The 20,932-nt window shown below is 41.9% G+C and overlaps 1 non-coding gene and 2 pseudogenes across 2 annotated transcripts in view; 1 reads left to right on the plus strand and 2 right to left on the minus strand.

The window, feature by feature from the left end:
* Nucleotides 1-345, minus strand: part of LOC105547599 — a 1,605-nt pseudogene extending 1,260 nt beyond the window's left edge. Inside the window, exon 1 of the transcript XR_001007243.1 lies at nucleotides 70-345. The product of XR_001007243.1 is annotated as a probable ribosome biogenesis protein RLP24 (transcript). The remainder of the gene's footprint in view (nucleotides 1-69) is intronic.
* Nucleotides 346-3,038: 2,693 nt separating this feature from the next.
* LOC105547627 lies at nucleotides 3,039-6,039 on the minus strand (annotated as a pseudogene).
* On the plus strand, nucleotides 4,353-4,439 carry TRNAR-UCU. The gene is given in 2 exon segments: nucleotides 4,353-4,389; nucleotides 4,404-4,439. It is a non-coding gene; the product is annotated as a tRNA-Arg (tRNA).
* Nucleotides 6,040-20,932: the final 14,893 nt, after the last annotated feature.

Consider the following 20,932-nt stretch of genomic DNA (forward strand, 5'->3'; position numbering starts at 1 on the left):
TAGCTCTTTATTTTTCTTCAATCTGTTCATTTTAAATTTAGCTTGGCGTTTCTGTTTGATCTCTTCAACTCTCTTCATTGCATCAATAGTTTTATTCCATAGCTCTCGCTGGCATTTGATAGGTTCATTTCTACGTTTTTCAAATTCAAATGAATTATCCACTGTAAGTTATTTACCAGCTGCTTTCCGGAATGCTTTGGTCCACGAGGATTGTGCTTCTTTTTAAAGTTTTCATGACATTTAAGATTTGCAAAATCTGAACACCTTGCAATCGTTGCGGACGAACATCATGCCGTATCCAGGCTAGATGGGTCCCGAACAGAAATAACACTTCTCGATATGCATATTGAACCCGCGTGGGACCCCACCAAACAAACGCCAAGCTTGAGAGGAAGTCTGCCTTGCGTTTTTGCAAACAGTTCAGAGTTCATATTTTGCTTTGTTTTGCGTTCTGCAGGTTTCAGAATTAATTACAGTATTTTCTTTTCTGGATGCGACATAAAGTTGGGAGGTCATCGGGCCAGAGAAGTTCCTCACTGTCTATTGTTAAGTAGCGTATGGGGACGAATGAATGACCTTAAGGTCTTAACCCTGGGATTCGATCTCGCCCTGGAGGCATGGAATCTAACCCTCCAGTGACGGTCGTATTTGTTTCTGTCACGTTGCACCAAGCCATCTTTGGGTCGCTGATCACCTGAGACTTCTTCTCTTCACTCCACATTTCTCCTCCCGTTTCTCAGACCACAAACGCTCGCCCGTTCCACAATGCCAAACTTGGATTCTCCGGCGCTTGAGCGTCACCTTCAACGACTTCATTCCTTTCTGTCCAGGACGACAAGAAGAAACTTAATTGACTTCCCCTAACGGAGCAAGTACCGCTGGGCCACACTGTCTCAACGAAAGGCGGAAAAGCAAAGAAAATGGTGTTTTTACATCTCAGCTCAAACAGCTGCTAAAAGAAAATTCCCAAGTTAGAAAACCTGGGAGCGTTCTAAAGCCACCTGGACGCAGTAAATTTGTGCCACAAGGTCATCGTTTGCTCTGTGAGCTTGTTGACAAAACACACGAAACTCGTTCTTAAACACAAACGAAAAAGACAGACATGAAAAAGAACGAACAAGAAGGGCTTATCTTTCGAGAGAAAACTCTAGACTGGAGCTAGAGGAAAGGGACTTACGGGACTTGGATATGTATTAAAAATACCATCCAACGTCAAATGTTGGAAGTTCCTCAAATTCCATTCTGTGAAATCAACTGTCCCAAGCATGGAATTGGAGAGGCCAGATTAAATGAGATATGGATTTTGATCCTTGGTCAAACTATTCTTTTTTCCCCCACTTGTACATTTTTAATAACATGAAAGCTATGAAACATGCAAAAACACAAAATGAACTTAGTATCCCTTTTACACCCTAATATTAGTGGAGGCAATGAACACACAACTAAAGCAATAAAATGTCGTTGGAAAACAAGAAGGGAAGGGCCCAAGCTTGATCAGAGAAACCCAACAATTGCTAAAATACCAGTGCAGCATTTAGTGAAGTCCCTTCTGCCAGTGGCTCCCGTATGTCCATATCTTGGAATTCTTTTGGCTGGTGCTTCAAGAACAGACCATGGACCTGGCCTCCTAACTTCCCCAAAGGAATTCCTGCAGAAGACTATGGGAAAGGCTTCTTTGTGATCTTCTTTGTTTGGAATGATGGAAAACATGAGAAATGAAAGGCATCCTCTCATCCCCAGAACACCACCATCATAGCGAGGATAATGACTCAATGGAGTTTCTTTTTTTAATTATATTTTTATGTTTTTCTAATAACCTTAACATATACATTTTTTTTTCTAAAAACCCTAAAATGGAAGTTTCAAATCTGCATAGCGCTTTATACTTTTTCAAAGCATTTTCATGCTATTTTATTTTATTTTATTTGTTTGAGATGGTATCTGGCTCTGTCGCCCAGGCTGGAGTGCAGTGGTGCCATCTCTGCTCACTGCAACCTCTGCCTCCCAGGTTCAAGCGATCCTCCTGCCTCAGCCTCCCAAGTAGCTGGAGCTATAGGCGTGCACCACCATGCCCAGCTAATTTTTGTATTTTTAAGTAGAGATGGGGTTTCACCATGTTGGCCAGGCTGGTCTCGAGCTCCTGACCTCAAGTGATCTGCTCGCCTCGGCCTCCCAAATTGCTGGGATTACAGGCATGAGCCACAGCGCCCGGCCTTGTGTATGGTATTTTAATCAGGTATTTAATCCTGTTGTCACCTTCTCGGACTTCTCACTCTCCATATCCAGGCTACTTGTCAGTTCACAATGCAATCTAACTATAGATATAGTTTTCAAAAGGAGAAAAATACAAACCCTTTTTTGACAAGTACATAAAGATACAAAAATAATTGTGGCACTCTTCTTTATTGCTTGTTTATGGATGTCTTTCCCAGATGAAAACACACTGCTGGAGAATAATCTTGCTGGAATAATTCCCCAGTCCTGCTGGGGAATAATCCATTGAACTGTTATTTCTTTGTACACAGAAACAGAATATTCCTTAGTAATAGCAGGACCCTCACACCAGAAAATTATTTGCTAAATATTTCCCACTGTCTTCCAGCTTGATCTGTCAATTTTTCCCAGACATAAAGTATCTGGGCTGGTACAATAAAACACAGTAAACTAAAAAAGATGTTCCCCAGATGTAGAAGATGACAGCTGTCCTCAGGAGTCTGTCACGGGGCCAGCTGGGGGCATTTGTATTTCCCAAGACCCTTTTCCAGCTGCATCTCACCATAGCTTTTATATGACCAGATAGCTGCATAAATCGCTAAAAAGATAGCCATGGAGAAGTCTTGGTGACTCCATGCTATGTGGTCATGTGATGGTTTTCAAGGCCTGCTCAAAGAAAATGGGGTGGGATGATCCACTTCCGGTGTTTTCACTCAGATGAAAGACTTCACACTTCTTCAGCGTAGGACTCATTCTCTCCTCCAGTGTGACAGACACACCACTGAGTCCTCAACTTTAGGAGAAACAATTTATAGAAATCCTGCTCATACCAGTTCTGTCTTGCAAAGAGTTACTGACCCCAAATGCTTATTTAGGGAGGTAACTGGGAGAAAAGCTTATTCCATGACGGGTTTAGAAAACTCTGGGTAAATACTCTGTAGTCATGTAAACTTACAAGTGAGAATGAGTAGAAAACGACCAGAGACAATAACAGCAAAATCCCAACTCTGCATTTCTTTTTTCTTTTTTCTTTTTTTTTTTTTTTTTTTTTGAGACATAGTCTTGCTCTGTCACCTAGGCTGGAGTGCAGTGGTGCAGTCTTGGCTCACTGCAACATCTGCCTCCCTGGTTCAAGCGAATCTCCTGTCTCAGCCTCCCGAGTAGCTGGATCTACAGGGGCGCACCACCATGCCTGGCTAATTTTGTATTTTCAGTAAAGATGGGGTTTCACCATGTTGGCCAGGCTGGTCTCAAACTCCTGATCTCGTGATCCTCCCGCCTCGGCCTCCCAAAGTGCTGGGATTACAGGCGTGAGCCACCGTGCCCCGCTCCAGCTTTGTATTTCTTAAAATTATCTTCGGCGCTTAGGACATCCTGTCACTCTCAGGATCGCCCCTCCACTTAGGTTTCTCTGCCCTTCCGGTGCCTGCAGAGTACACTTGTATGTTCACGGGTTGCAGCTAGTAGTGCTTCTGATCTTCAGGGAATAGGATCTTTCACTGGACCCCGGAAGAGCCATTTTGGCCCTTCTGTCCTCTGAGGCGCAGATCTTTCTGGGGTGCCTCCACCCTCTCTTCACCGCCTTCCAATAGCTTGATCCAGGAGACCATGTAGGGCATCTGCGGTTCCCAAGGGACCGTGCAGGGCAAGTCCACATCCTCAGAGCAAGCCACCTGCACCTCCCATGTTCGGGCTTCAGGCTATAGGGTTTACTGGTTTATTATAAAGGATATCGCAAAGGATTCAAATGAAGAGGCACGCAGGGCAAGGTATGGGAGAAGGGGCGCCGAGCTTCCAAGCACTCCCTGGGTCTGCCACCCTCCAGAAACCTCCACGTGTTCAGCTGTCCGGAAGCTCTCCAATTATTTTTGAGACGGAGTCTCGCTTTTTTTTTTTTTTTTTTTTTTTTTTGAGACGTAGTCTCGCTAAATTATTCGTTATCTCATGGCACAAGTGAAAATAGTTGTTGAAAGGCTTAGTAACTCCTCCGTGTCAGGGATTGTGTGTACCCCTTGTGTTGTCTCATTTTTGTGTTTATTGAACTTTCACGGTGACTGGAGCAGAATGTTTTCAGGAAACGTATTACTTGAGTAGTCAAATTAGTTAGTAACCTTACGGCGAAAGGTGGTGTGCAACCAGGCTCTGTGGCGCAATGGATAGCGCATTGGACTTCTAGCCTGACTCGAGAGATTCAAAGGTTGCGGGTTCGAGTCCCGCCAGAGTCGGACCTTGCGTTTTGTGATTTGAGTGGATACTTGCGCAAGTAATTTCTCCTCATATTTTTCTCCAATCAGCGAATCCCATTTTTTTCCTGGGACGTTTTCTCCAATCAGCGAATCCCATTTTCCTGTAATTCATTTTCTGCTTTTAGTGTTAACATCTGAGGAGCTTCTTCAGAAACATTGCCATGTATAGACGTCTACAGTCGCTAGATGACCAAATCAAAGGGAAAATAAAACAAGTTGGATATTAAAATGAATACTAGTAACTGTTTCTTCCTTATGAAAAACAACTTTCTGGGGCAGATAAACTTATTGTTTTCCCAGCCTCTGCTTGAGAATTACTGGCAGATGTTCTAAACTGTGCCTGTAAGAATTCTGTCCATTTGGAAACACGCCAGTTTTCTAGCTGGTGAAAACTCAAGCCTCAAGTCTGCTCTTCATCTCATCGTCAACCTCAATAAGTGATCGTTGGTAGTGCAAATATTTCAGCTCTAAGAAATTAATTAAAATAAAATTCGCTTTTAAATGAAATATTATGGATGAGGGTGTCTAGCACTGATTTTGATCCAAAACAAAGATCGGTAAAAGTCCTCCCCCAACTCAATTGTACAAATAGAGCTGGAAAATGTCTCCTTTTCATCCTAGAACACTACTTTCTTAATTCCCTCCACTGGTGCCTAGTTTCAAGTATCCTGTGTGTCTTCCCAGAAATTCTATATGTATGTTAACATTAATAATACGTAATATATTTCTGGGAAGATGCATATATATGCATGTATGTATACACACATTATATATATACATATAGATGTATATCTCCACTCATCTTTGTAGTGATATCATTTAATATATGTAGTGTTATATAATTCTTTATATAAATTACATAATATTCCACAGCATGGATTGTACCATTATATTACAAACACGTCACACCTTAAATCCAGATTGCCTGCCATCAGGCGGTCTGGCCCACTCTCACTGAAGGTCTGGGAAAAGGCTCTTCTGTTTGTAGAGGGTGAGAAATAGAGGGAAGATACCTTCTTGTCGACTACAGACCTGCTGTATTTCCAGTAATGCCTGTGCCTGGCATGCTTCCATGTGAAATAAAGAGAGAATTGATCAACCTCTGCCTTTGCTTGCTTAGCAAAATAAACCCCCAATAAAGCCCTTTTTAAAAACCATGCCTAGCCGGGCGCGGTGGCTCACACCTGTAATCCCAGCATTTTGAGAGGCCAAGGCGGGTGGATGACGAGGTCAGGAGATCGAGCCCATCCTGGCTAACACGGTGAAACCCTGTCTCTACTAAAAATACAAAAAGTGGCGGGCGCCTGTAGTCCCAGCTACTTGAGAGGCTGAGGCAGGAGAATGGCATGAACCTGGGAGGCGGAGCTTGCATTGAGCCGAGATCGCGCCACTACACTCCAGCCTGGACGACAGAGCGAGACTCCGTCTCAAAATAAATAAATAAATAAATAAATAAATAAATAAATAAATAAATAAATAAATAAAAATAAACATGTCATTTGACATGGTGAATTTTCCCCTTACTTTGCACAACAATTTGGCAATGACGTACCCTTTCACTAAGATCAGTTAATGTCATGATTGACCATATGTAGAATATTTATTATCCAGTACATACTCCTTTTCTTATGACATAAATTACCTCTAGTCAGGTCAGGCAATGAAACAGGGTGTGATAGATTCACAGCTTCTTACCCCTATTTATTCCTGTATACATTTCTCAGTAAATGATACTCTCTTACTCCAGCTGCAATGCCACCTTTATCATGTATTAAATTTACACATATGTGCAGATGATTTCTGAGCTCTCTATTATATGACATTTTGTTTATCCTTGCACCAACAATGCATGCTCTGAATGTATTAAGACTTCTAGTAAGACATGATACTTAGTGTGGTAAATGCCACTATCTTTTCCTTCTTCAAAATTCTCTTGACTGTTGTAATCACCAGGTTCACATTTTCTGTTTCTCGTCTCTCAAGTGTTACAAGCTGGCATTGCCTGTTTCCAAAACACTGTTATCTAAGACTGTATTAGATATTGTTTCTATTTTTCTAGTTTTTTATAGCCAGAGGACAATTCTCTTAGCAATTCATTTTTCATGAGTGGAAGCAGAATTTTCATTTTCAAAAAATGCACCACGGGTCGGGTGAGGTGGCTCACGCTTGTAATCCCAGCACTTTGGGAGGCTGAGGCTATTGGATTGCTTGAGCTCAGGAGACCTGCTTGGGCACCATGGTGAAACAATGTCTCCACTAAAAATACAAAAATTAGTTGGTCGTGATGGCACATGCTTATAATCTCAGGTACTTGGGAGGCATAAGAATTGCTTGAATCTGGGAGGCAGAGGTTGCAGTGAGCCGAGATTGTGCCACTGCACCACTCGAGACTAGGCAACAAAGCAAGATTGTTTAAAAAAAAAAAAAGAAGCACCACAGAGATCATCAATTATTTTGAATATCTCATAGTATTTTGTTAATTTTTTTGATTACTTAATCTAAGACCATCTTAATCAATTGATTAATTTCTTTTTATCTACATAGCTGATTCCCTATGTCATTCTTTTTCATAGGAAACTAGTCTAATGAATTAAATGTTTACAATTTATGACAATGTTTTCTAGAAGAGTATGTAATGATATTTGGTACATGTCTTTTTATATTCTATAAATTATATTTTATGTACATATCATTCAATTTCTGACTTTTTCCACAATGATTACTTTATTTATATAACATTTAAATGCCAAAATCAGTACCTCATAGTATGTATCTGTGATTGTTAATTTTATGAGACACCTTGCATGAACCACAGGGTACCCAGATTAAGCATTATTTCTGGGTATGTCTGTGAGGCCATTCCTGGATGAGATTAGCACTTTTCCCTCATCCTCTCTCAGATCTCTGCCAGTTTGGCCTAAATTATCTAAATTAATTAATTGTCTAAATCAATTAATCAATAATATCAGTTATGCATATTATTTATGAAATTACAAGTCTGTAAATCCAGTAAGAAAAACAAATGTTAATTTTGTTGGCATCTACCTAGGGTGACTTGAGAAATCAGGGGACAGTGCGGCTTATATATTTCCCAGAAAACCTTCTAGTAATACTGTACATTTTGAACTACTACAAGGATACTAGAGGAACTTCTAGTGAGACATACAGAATGCATTAGTTTTTATTTTTAATGTTGGGAATACTTACAAAGATGTTATAAGGTAGGAAAAAACCCTCAGGATTAGTTCTCCAAGACAAGTAATAGTAGGGATATCGCCCCTGTATAAGAAAAGGCGTGGGGGATAGTTTAATTACTTGAACCTAGAAGTATAGAGTCTGGAGGGCTGCCTTAAAAGGAAATGTGACCTCCAGTGCAGGAGTGTGCCCATCGGTTACCAATAAATACCAGTTTACAGTGACTCTCAGAAAGGTTGTTACTGTGCTTTGTTAACGACCACTAAGGCAAGTCTTACCCAGAATATGCAGGATAATGTGAACAACAATTCATTTTTCTGGTCGGGTTACATTTATCTCTTATCAGAATTTTAATGCGAAAAAGAAGAACAAAGTTTTACATTCTTAAAATGTGATTTCTTTCCGTTGTTGATTGCATTACACGCTGCATTCCATACACGGCCACTAGAGGGCAAAGGTCTTGTAGGTGGAGTTGGTAGAGTGGTTCTATTCAAGCAAGGAAAGTCTGCCCTTGTCTAGAATGATGTCATCACATTGATTAGAGTCAAGAGGGGACATCAGTCATATGGGCCTGTTGGCGTTGTGAGGCAACGGTCTCAAGAGTCCTCGAGAGAGAGAGGTGTTGCCCCTCCCTGAGGACAACCGGACACTAGGTGTGGAGCCAGCCGCGAGGATGGGCGACGGCTGTGGGGCCAGCAGCGGAAGTAGGGATAGAGCACACGGTAAAGGACTCCTGCTACTGCTCCCCCTTTGCTGTCTGGTGCAGACCCGAGGTGGCCTCGAGGTGACACCGGTGGTGAGAGCCGCCGCATGAATCCACACTATGGATGAAGGTTAAGAATTGGCGGTGGCCCATCGGTAGCCAGAGACCCAAATCGTGTCTGATTTGAGTGAAGATCACCCCAGATCAGTGCGTCAGTTCCGTTTTGACGGCCGAATTTCTCACGATCCCATGTAAGAAATGCCACACCCGTCAACAGGAGCGACCCACGCGCTGGGCCTCTTTCTCGGATCGGGTCGCCACCCCCATGCCAGGGCTGTGCTAAAGACTAGAGTCTCAGACTTGGAATTTCGAGGAAAGTGTTCCAAAACGCTGCGCTCGCTGCGGCGAGGGGCAAGAGCAGAAGCCCGGCTAGCCCCGGTCCAAGGACAGTAGCTGGGAGGGGCGTGGCAGCCGCTTAGTTTGAAATCTTTCAGATACCCCAGCGGAATATCATAAAGAGCACAAACAACTTTTACATAGGAACAAAATAGAGAATATACAACACCTTAAACGCCTGATAATTTCACCATGCATGCCTAGGAAACCAAATAGCAGTCAAATCGAGTTATTTCCCAGAGAAGAGGAAACGCAGAGGAATCTGATAGGGAGCAGGCTTCAGAAGTATTGAGCTGCCTCTCTCTGCTATAAGGAGAGAACCAATCCTGAGCTGAAATTTCTGCAAATAGAACTGAGATGATACCAGACAATGTCACGGCTGAAGGAGGGTAGGAAAGTTTAGAAAGTGCTTGTGTAACCGGGCACAGTGGCTCACACCTGTAATCCCAGCACTTTGGGAGGCCGAGGCGGGTGGATCACCTGAGGTCAGGAGTTCGAGACCACCCTAGCTAACATGGTGAAACCCCGTTTCTACTAAAAACACAAAAATTAGCTGGGCGTGGTGGTACGCACCTGTAATCCCAGCTATTTGGGAGCCTGAGGCAGGGGAATTGCTTGAACCCAGGAGGCGGAGTTTGCAGTGAACCAAGATCATGCCACTGTACTCCAGCCTGGGCAACAGAGCCAGACTCCACTCTATCTTAAAAAAAAAAAAAAAAAAAGCTTGTGTTTGAATTGGTGCTTCGTCTTGAAACATCAAGGCAATACCATTCATTACTTTTGTCCATGAAAAGAAGTCTAAGTATTTCAGAGCTATGGGCAAAAACCCTCCAGACCTGGGCTAGGTTTTGAAAGCCAAGAGAAGCATGATTGCAGAGGTGCCAACCTCAGGCTTTTATTGAAACAACACAATAGAGAATCTTTGACATCTGAAGTCTACAAAGTTACCCTGCCTTCTCTGCTCTCACAGGGGCCTATGCTACTAGTTCAGGAAAATCTGTCTCACTTATATCTGAAGAGAAAATGAAGTATGCTGGGCCAGGCACGGTGGCTCACACCTGTAATCTCAACTCTGGGAGGTTGAGGCCAGAGGATCATCTGAGGTCAGGAGTTCAAGACCAGCCTGGCCAACATGGTGAAACCTGATTTCTACTAAAAACACAAAAATTAGCCAGGTGTGGTGGTGTACATCTGTAATCCCAGCTACTGGGAGGCTGAGGCAAGAGAATCACTTGAACCCAGGAGGTGGGGGTGGCCGTGAGCCAAGATGGCACCATTGCACTCCAGCATGGGTGACAGAGTGAGACTGCATCACACACACACAAAATAAGTATGCTGGTATCCACAGATAGCTGCAATAAAAATAAATATAAAACTTGCAATCTAATCTTTCTATATACAAGTTTGCCCAAAAATATGGCTACAAAAAAGAATATAAAATAACATAATTCATGATTAATTTATTAAAAATATTATAAGGAGGTATGAAAGGAAAATAAATACCAGGATCCCAAAAATCACAAAACGGAGGGAAAAGTCAAGCTGGGAACTATGTCAAGCAAACCTGCCTCCCATTTTATTCCTGAATAAGATAGGTATGAAAATAAGAAGTTACATACCTCCCTCACAATTTGCCCACAAGGAAATTCCTTGTGGACAAAGAACAGAGAGAACTCAAAGTCATCCCTCTGAGGCTCACCTGAGACACATGTGTATCAGATTGCTTCCTCTGCCCTATTGTTTACGTAAAAATGCAGATTCAAGGAGCCAGACTAAATTGTGTTTTCAGTGGAAGGCTTATCAAGGTCTCAAAAGAATGCAACCTTTGTCTCTTATGGACTTCTAACCTTGAAGCCCCTACTTTGAGTTGTCCTGCCTTATCACACCGAACCAATGTACATCTTACACATACTGATTGATGGCTCATTGTCAGAGGCACTGGAACAACGGCGACTCCACCTTGAAGGGGCTGGGTGAAATAAGGCTGAGACCTACTGGGCTGCATTTCCAGGAGGTTCAGGCATTCTTAGTCACAGGATGAGAGAGGAGGTCACGACACGGTACAGGTCACAAAGACCTCACTGATAAAAGGATGCGATAAAGAAGCTGGCCAAAACCTACCAAAACCAAGATGGTGACCAGAGTGACCTCTGGTCGTTCTCACTGCTCATTATAGACTAATTATAACTTATTAGCATGCAAAAAGATACTCCCACCAGCACCATGAGTTTACAAATGCCATGGCAACCTCTGGAAGTTATCCTATACGGTCTGTATGATCTGAGGAACCCTCAGTTCCGGTAATTGCCCACCCATTTCCAGGAAAATTCATGGAATAATCCACCCCTTGTTTAGCATATGATCAAGAAATTACTATAAGAATAAGCTGCAAAGCAGCCTATGCTGCTGCTCTGCCTATAGAGTAGCCATTCTTTATTCCTTTACTTTCTTAAAAAACTTGCTTTTTACTCTACGGACTCTCCCAGAATTCCTTACTACACAAGATCCAAGAATCCTCTCTTGGGTCTGGATTGGGACTCCTTTCCGGTAACATTATGTCTCCCTAAAACGTATAAAAGCAAGCTGTACGGCCGGGCGCAGTGACTCACGCCTGTAATCCCAGCACTTTGGGAGGCTGAGGTGGGCAGATCACCTGAGATCAGGAGTTTGAGACCAGCCTGATGAATATGGAGAAATTGTCTCTATTAAAAATACAAAAAAAACAAACAAACAAACAATTAGCCGGGCATGGTGGCATATGCCTCTCATCTCAGCTACTTGGGAGGCTGAGGCAGGATAATCTCTTGAATCAGGGAGGCAGAGGTTGTGGTGAGCCGAGATCGTGCCATTGCACTCCAGCCTGGGCAACAAGAGCAAAAACTCCTTCTCAATCAATCCATCAATCAATAAATAAGCAAGCTGTACTCCGACTACTTTGGGCACATGTCCTCAGGACCTCCTGAGGCTGTGTCACGGGTGTGTCCTTAATCTTGGCACAATAAACTTTGTAAATTGATTGAGACCTGTCTCAGATACTTTTGGGTTAAACAGAAACAATAATGGCTATAAAGAAAAAAACACAAAGCAGAAACACAAGAATTCAGGAAACACATTGCCAGAAATAAATATTTCATGACAAGAAAAACAAAGACTGTGAAACAGAAAAATACAGAACTCATAGAGACAAAAGAAAAAAATATTCAAGATTGAAGACTAAAATTACAAAAAGCACAAAGCGGGTACTACTGATAGCATATAAGTGGATAGTGAGAATAGACATGAAAAATAGAAGAACAACAAAAATATAATCAAACTAATTATAAAAATAATTATAGATATAGAGCAGGTGTTGATGCTCTACAGCTATGGACCAAATCAAGCCTACCACCTATTCTTGTGTGGCCTTGAACTAAGAATGTTTTTTCTATTTTTAAATGGCTCAAAAAATGAAAACAACTTTATAACATATAAACAATGATATGAAATTTATTTTCAGTTTAAAATTCAAATTAGGCTTTATTTGAATAAAGGTTTTTGGAGCACAGTCATAATCATTCATGTACCATTGTATTATATGTTGCTGCTTTCATACTACCCTTCTCAGTGCCAGAGTTGAGTAGCTGCAGACCATACGGCCTGCAAAGCCTAAAATATTTACTATCTGATCTTTTACAGAAAAATTTTGCCAACTGCTAATGCAGAATATAGGCAAGGGAGATTTTAAAAATACACAGATGTGTGGAGGGACATGGTGGCTCACATCTGTAATCCTAGCACTTTGAGAGGCCAAGGCCAGCAAATCACATGAGGCCGGGAGTTTGAGACCAGCCTGGCCATAATGGTGAAACTCCGTCTCTACTAGAAATACAAAAATTGGCTGAGCATGATGGTGTACGCCTGTAATCCCAGCTGCTTGGGAGGCTGAGGCAGGAGCATTGCTTGAACCCGGGAGGTGGAGGTTGCATGAGCCAAGATATTGCCACTGTACTCCAGCCTGGGCGACAGAGTGAGACTCTGTCTCGAAACAACAACAACAACAAACCCACATAAGTGGAATTCCCCCTTCCAAAATAAGAATTCTTGAAACAGTGCAGAATTTGCATTACATGAGAAAATATTTATAATCTAAAAGAAAATTTGAATATATCTACTGAAAGATCACAAAGCATACCAGAGAAAATTGATCTCAAATAGGATAATTTCTAGTACTGTTATTTGACTTTGAAAATAAAAAAAATATTTGGGTAGCAGCTACAAAGGTCAAGTCAACGCTAGGGGAAAGAAAATCATGTTGGCATCTGATTTCTCTACAACAGCATCAAATGCCTGAAGACAGTAGAGTAACACCTACCATACACTCAAGGAAATACAGGGTGAATAAGGGGTTGTATATATTCAGAAAGCTGCATTTTTAAGTCAAATATTCTGGATAAACCACTTAAAAATGCAAGAAGTCAGGATATATTGATCACATAGACTTTCCTTCAATAAACAACTACACAAAGTATTATTCTAGGCAAACAAACAAACAACTAAAATGACTGGGGAAATTGGAGCAAAACAATTAACATGGGGCACTGAATGTATTAAACTGCAGATCACCAAAACAGTGAGAAAGATAAGAGTAACTGAAGAAAATGGAAATGGTATATGCTCTGACAATATTGAGATGATATAACTAAAAATTTGAAGGAGTACGGAGCAATACTGCAGAATTTAGGTTCACTGTACAATCTCTAATAACTAAGATAAAAAGTATTATTTAAGAATGACAAACATTCTGTGCCTATGATTATTTAACTGAACCAAAGCAAACAGTGAGAAACTAAAATTTGGTTGGAAATAAGATGGAAAGGAGAGAAGAGAAAACAACTCTATTCTGTGAGTTAGTTCCAATAGAAATCTGAACAGCCAACCTTCAGAACAGAACTCTGCTAAGAGCTGAAAACATTGTGAGTAATGTTAGTAGTCAATTACAACAAAGGCAAATGCCTTTGAATGACTTCCCCTGGCTCTTGATGTGTGGATAGATATTACCAATACTGCTTAGTTTACTTGATAATAGGGAATGCTGACTTAGAATTTCAAGTAACTGAAACATTATTCCCTCTAAAAAATTTCATTCTTTTCATTAGTGGGCCTATACTAGAAAAAAATTTGCTCAATTCTATAGTCATATTTTGAATTTTGTTAAAAATGTTGTTTTCTAAGCTGAGTGTGGTGGCTCACGCCTGTAATCCTAGCAATTCTGGAGGGCAAGGCAGGTGGATCACCTGAGGTCAGGAGTTCAAGACCAACCTGGCCAACATGGTGAAACCCTGTCTTTAAAAAATAAAAAAATTAACCCGGCTTGATGACGGGTGCCTGTAACCTCAGCTACCCAGGAGGCTGAGGTAGGAGAATCACTTGAACCTGGGAGGCAGAGGTTGCAGTGAGCTGAGATTGCACTATTGCACTCCAGCCTGGCCTACAGAGTGAGACTCCATCTCAAAACAAACAAACAAACAAACAAATGTTGTTTTTTCTCTTACAATTTAAAACTTACAGAATATCCTTGAGTTTTCCTCTTGACCCATCTGGTCTTTTTACAGAAAACATTGGCTGACTCATAACAACATAGATCATGTTGGACTAGGGTAATATGAAGTAGGGCAAGGAATACTTGAAATTGTCAGCTACTGGAATTTGATGACATTTCTAGGAACAAGAAAATTTTACCTTTTAGAGGAGTTCATTTGGGGGACTTGAATTCAAACTCCTAATATTTGACTCAAAGTTCTCATGGTATTACTTCTTTACATTGTTTCAAAGTAATATTCTGGGTATTCTATCTGAGAAACAAACAAATTTAATTAAGTAGGCAAAGTTTCAAAGTAATATTCTGGGTATTCTATCTGAGAAACAAACAAATATAATTAAGTAGGCAAAACCAAGCAAACAAAACACCACCAGATCACCCACCACACACAAAATGGGTAAAATTAGATACCCGATTGCCAATTGTTGCTTGTAATATTTGTATTATCTTTCATGGGAAATGAAAGCCTCTGAAAGCTACTAATTAGAGGGCTAATAAATACAAGTATGAAAACTGACCAGTGCATGAACATCTTTCACCTTAATCAAGTCAGGAAACCACTTGTAATAGACTGAATAGTGGCCCCTCACAGATGTCCACATGCTAATCCCAGAAACCTATGAATACGTTACCTTACATGGCAAAAGAGATTTTGCAAAGTAATTAAGTTTAGGATCTTGAGATGAGAAAAGTATCCCAGATGATCCAGTTGGGCCCAATATTATAAAAGGGAAGTCAAGAGTGAAAGAAACAGAAAAAGAATATGTGATGATGCAACCAGAGGATAGAGTGATGTATGTGCTTTGAAAATGGAGGACTAGCCAGGTGCAGTGGCTCACATCTGTAATCCCAGCACTTTAGGAAGCCATGGTGGGCAGATTACGAGGTCAGGAGTTTGAGACCAGCCTGGCCAACATGGAGAAATCCCATCTCTACTAAAAATACAAAAAATTTAGCTGGGCGTGGTGGCAGACACCTGTAATCCCAGCTACTTGGGAGGCTGAGGCAAGGAGAATCACTTGAACCTCGGAGACAGAGGTTGCAGTGAGCCAAGATCATACCATTGCACTCCAGCCTGGGCAGCAGTGCGAGACTGTGTCTCAAAAAAAAAAAAAAAGAAAAAGAAAAAAAAGAAAAGAAAGGAAAAAGAAAATGGAGGACTGTATCCCTTGAATCAAGGGATACAGGTGGCTGCTAAGAGCTGGAAAAGGCAAGGAAACAGATTCTCTTTCGAAGCCTCGGGAGGAACAAAGTCCTGCTTGATCTTAGACTTCTGACTGTATGAGAATAAATTTGTGTTAAGTCACCAAGTTTGTGGTAATTTGTTGCAATAGCAAAAGGAAACTAACACATGACTTATTACTCAATAGTGATTACAAAACAAAGGGAGAGGTTCTTCCTAATCCAGGGTTTCTCAATCTCAGCACTATTGACATTTTAGGCTAGAGAATTCTTAGTTGGTTGCAGATGCTGTCCCATGCACTGTAGAATGTTTAGCAGCATCACTGATAACTAATCACTAGATGCAAGTAGCACCCTTCCCCAGTGTGACAACCAGAAATATCTCTAGACTTTGGCAAAATCACTCCTAGTTGAGAACCACTGTTCTTGTTCTTCTGACTCTCACATCTCTCTTATCTTAAGCCATAGAATGTATCACATCCCATCTGTTTACTTCACCCACTGTACAATTAGGCTATCAAGAAGAAATGAATGAGAGGAAAAAATGAGAGAGACAAAAGCCAGTGAGTAAAGTGATGGGGAGAAGGTATATGAGGAATGAAAGAAGAAGGCCAGCAGGTGAAGAAAAAGAAGAAGCTCTGGTGAGAACAATGGAGAAGGAACGACATGCAGAAATATGGAAGAATGCTCAAAATACCTGCCACTTACTCTCACAGAGAAGTTAAAGGTCTGAAAATAGGAACGAATAGCCCTCTCCTTATCTATATTTTAAGGCCTGGATTTTAGGACTGAGCTATTACTATTATTCCATGTAGAAATTTGTAAATATGTAATTTTTATTGAAAGGACAGAGGAAAGAAGAAAGAGGGAAAGGATTTCTAAACCACACTAGTCCAAAAAGAGCTGAAAGAAGGGCAATGTTCTAATGAAGAAAGTGGGGAAGAGCAACATTTGGTGCGCCTGCCAAAGAATTTTTAAAAAAGAGTAGGGTAGTAAAACAGTTAACATGAGAAGTTGCAGATCTTGAATCTGTGGCGTATGCAAAATAGGTATGTCAGAAGTGGGATTCAAACCCATGCCTCCATTTGGAGATCCGAACCCCCAGAGGGGGAAGCCTAAGCTTGAGTCTGGTGCCTTAGACCACTCGGCCATCCTGACACCTGTATGGAGTGGGTGGTTCAATCATCTACTTACTGTAATCAATAGTCAATCTGTTCCAGAGACTGTGTTCAGTTGTACAGTGAAAACTAAACTAATTGCAAAACAGAAGAGGAGTAAAGCTGAGTTTTGATGGAAGTGGAGACTATCACTATGGCACACAGTTAAGGCAGCCCCAGAGCCAAGGAGCCGGGTGTATTGAGACCCCGCTCCCGCCCACACCTCCCCTTAATTCGTTGCCCACCAAGATTCCCTCCTCCCACTCACCCACCAGCCCCACAATCCAAGTCAGTCCCCACGGTGTGGGAATTTCACATATCTGTAGATCTTGTTAGTGATGGCTGTGGAGACCTTTTCTGCTAGCTTGTTTTGATGCTTACACTCTCTTCTCACAATTAAATTGAAAAGTAACATAGGTAAGGAGGGAGCCAGTGAGAAAGGCTTGAACGCCCCCCTTTAAACCTGTCTTCCAGCATCCAAATCGTCCTTCTAAGTTTAGGTGGTGGCATATTGCACACTCTTCCTGTGTTTCTCCCCAGATCCCACACTTGTTCCAGCACTTTCTTCACCCACTGGCTTTTATCTCTCTCATTTTTTCCTCTCATTCATTTTTTTCCTGATAGCCTGGGTAAAGGGGATACGAAAGTGAAGGGATGTGATATATGGTTCGATATGTGCTAATAGAGGTACGAGTAAAAAGGGTTAATGGCTATTACCAAGCAATAAACTGTATCTGCCTTCCCTTCTCCCTCCTTTCAGTGATGAAGGTGAGAGGCTCACAGCTGTCCCTGCTTTTATTTTGTAGCGAAGGGCTTCCAGCATTACAGACACATTGTAAATCAGTTATCGGAGAGTTGCAGGCTATTTTGTGAATGGACAATGGCCAAAGAGAAGTTGGTCTTGTTGTTGTTTACTTGTCTGTCATTTTAAAACAACAACAGCAACAACAAAAACAGGGTCTTCTTTGGTTACCCAGCCTGGAATGCAGTGGCTATTTACAGGTGTGCTCATAGTGTACCGCAGCCTGGAACTGCTGGTCTCAAGCAATCCTCCTGCCTCAGCCTTCCAAGTAGCTAGGACTTGTATTAATAATTTCTTGATCTAGCTGTAGCATGTAAAATATTTTAACAACATTTAGAGATGTGGAAAGAATGAAAACCTTGAGTCAGATATCAGTGGGATTGAATTCAGGCTCCACCCTTATGAGAACCTTGCAGTGGTCCAGAAAAAGGTGATGATGGTTTGGACTAGATGATGGTGGGCGTCAGATGCACCACATGAGGAATAAGAGCCAATAGCTTTATCCATAGGGAAGAGTAAAAGGATGTGAACCATGGGCAAGAAGCCTATTTAACAATCAATAGACTAGGTTCTACCCCATACAAGGCCACCATCACAATTTGTCAGCCCATGCTCACAATATCACAAGCCAAAATTAACAGACTAGAGAACTAAATCAAAGTAGAAATTCTCACCAGTGAAAGAATGTTTTGAATGCTTAAAGAAGGGCTTTTTTTTTTTTCCGGAACCAACACAACTGGAGGCAGGCTTTGGCAGAGCTATAATATCTAAATGATGGAAGGTAGTGAAACATCCAGAATAGTTTTGAGCAGGACTATCAAAAAGTTTATTATTGGCCGGGCGCGGTGGTTCATGCTTGTAATCCCAGCACTTTGGGAGGCCGAGGCGGGTGGATCACAAGATCAGGAGATCAAGACCGTCCTAGCTAACACGGTGAAACCCCGTCTCTACTAAACAAACTACAAAAAGTTAGTCGGGCTTGGTGGCGGGCACCTGTAGTCCCAGCTACTCTGGAGGCTGAAGCAGGAGAATGGCATGAACCCAGGTGGAGCTTGCAGTGAACTGAGGTGGCGCCACTACACTCCAGCCTGGGCGACAGAGCGAGACTCTGTCTCAAAAAAATAAAAAGTTTATTATTTATAGAATCTTCATCTAAAGGAAATTGTTCCATTTAGAAAAGTGACCTATTTTTTTCTTTAAGTGAGAATGCCTCTAATCTATAACGACTTGATGACACTCACATGAAGATCAGAAGTGACTGGATTAGATCTCAAATGCAGCCAATGAAGTGACCTGTGAGAGGGTGTGAGCAAAAGCTTCAATGTTGAACACCAATGGGATTTTCTCGGTTAAGTAGACCAAACATATTTTACTATTTTTTTGACTTTCAAAGTGGGAAATACTGAGAGATATGGTCACACGGTAGAAGAAAATGTGACTTGACAAAAAAAGAAGACATGAAAGAATTTACTGATTCATTATTCACTGTTGCCCTGAGTATAAATCAGGAAACTCTTACTGTTGATGAAGGTAGTAGAAGAATCCAGCATGAATCCTAACAGATTAAGAGTGCTCCCCAGATGAAATGTGGCTGACCTAATTTTAAAACTCCCACTCATGCCAGGCTTTGCTTGGTAATATAAGGAGAGGGTGGAAGAAGAGAGTATACACCAAGTGGATAGGCTTATGAGCCTGCCAAGAAAGGCAGCATGTTGCCCTGAAAGAAAATAGCCTGCTTTATTCCAGCTATGCTAATCCAACCTTTCTGGAAGCCAGGCATATGGCAAGATTTGTTGCTTTCATGGCCTGCCCTGCTCAGGAATGTAGCCTTTTGCTTTCTTGTGGGCAAAGCTGACTTTATTGATTTGTTCATTCATTCATTCATTTCACAAATATTTGTTGAATGCACAGCCAAGTTCTGATTCTGTAATTGATACCAAAGATACAGAAGTGGAGCAGTGCAGGGAGACAGACAAATACATAAAACTGATGGGTGCCAACGCACTCTCACCAAAGGCCGCCAGGGACACACCTGGAGTTGGGTTTATTACATGTTGCAGTGAGGGAGAACACACACAGTGGAAACCACGGGTGTCTCACTAATAGGGTGTTAGAAAAAAAATTATAAAATTTAGACTTTGGCGGGGTGATTTGAGACAGGCTTTAAGAAAGTAGGGCTTTGCCGTGCTTTGGATACTGTCAGGAAGTAGGGGTAATTTTTGTTGTTGTTGTTGAGACGCAGTCTCGCTCTGTCGCCAGGTTGGAGTGCAGTGGCGCGATCTCGGCTCACTGCAAGCTCCGCCTCCCGGGTTCACGTCATTCTCCTGCCTCAGCCTCCCCTTCTGCCCACTACTTCAAAAAATAGAAAAAAATAGCCAGGAGTGGTGGCAGGCTCCTGTAGTCCCAGCTACTTGGGAGCCTGAGGCAGGAGAATGGCCTGAACGCAGGAGGCGGAGCTTGCGGTGAGCCGAGATCGCGTCACTGCGCTCTGGCCTGGGCGACAGAGCGAGACTCCGTCTCAAAAAAAAAAAAAAAAAAGAAAAGAAAAGAAAAAGGAAAAGGAAAAGGAAAAAGAAAAGCTGGCTTATTTATTTATTTATTTATTTATTTATTTATTTATTTATTGAGATGGAGTCTCGCTGTGTCGCCCAGGCTGGAGGGCAATGGTGCGATCTTGGCTCACTGCAACCTCTGCCTCCTGAGTTCAAGCGATTCTCCTCCGTCACTCTCCCGAGTAGCTGATTACAGGTGCCCACCACCAAGTCCAGCCAATTTTTTTTTTTTTTTTTTTTGTATTTTTATTAGAGACCGGGTTTAGCCATTTTGGCGAGGCTGGTTTCAAACTCCTGACTTCAAGTGATCCACCTATCTCAGCCTCCCAAAGTACTGTGGTTACAGGCGTGAGCCACTGTGCCCGGCCTAATGTTTTAAACAATAGAGTTACTGACTCAAAAATAAATAGTCCTGGGTTAGGCAGTCCAGGTCTGGCACAGCTCCTCATGGAACAAGTCTCTTCCTGTCTTCCTCTTCTGCCAAATTGGCTGTGAGGTTTTTGTCCCCATGGTCCCTCTTTACAGGTGCTCAAAATATCTCAAGAATTAATGAATACTGAACAAACCACGAGCACTATTTCCTGAACTCCCAGGCCATTCTTGTCTTTGAATGAATTGGGGCTCCAGACAAAATGCGAAGATAAAATTAGAGGGGGACTTGTATTTTTATTTCCTCCTACCTCTGAAGAACCTAGACATTCCACTTCTGAAAGTGTGGGAAAAATACCAAATGGAGCAACAGAGAACCTTCATCTTCTTTCCACACTTTTTAATCCTCTCGAGGATTCTCCTCAGTTAGGCCAATCGTTCCTTAAAACCGTCTCCACCTCCTGGTTCCTCCCTCCAAGATGGCGAGGGAGCCCGCAAATTCGGTCTCCCAGGACCCCTCTGCCCAGAGCAACGAACT

The sequence above is a fragment of the Mandrillus leucophaeus genome, unplaced genomic scaffold, assembly GCF_000951045.1.
Source record: "Mandrillus leucophaeus isolate KB7577 unplaced genomic scaffold, Mleu.le_1.0 Scaffold392, whole genome shotgun sequence".
Lineage (NCBI taxonomy): Eukaryota > Metazoa > Chordata > Mammalia > Primates > Cercopithecidae > Mandrillus > Mandrillus leucophaeus.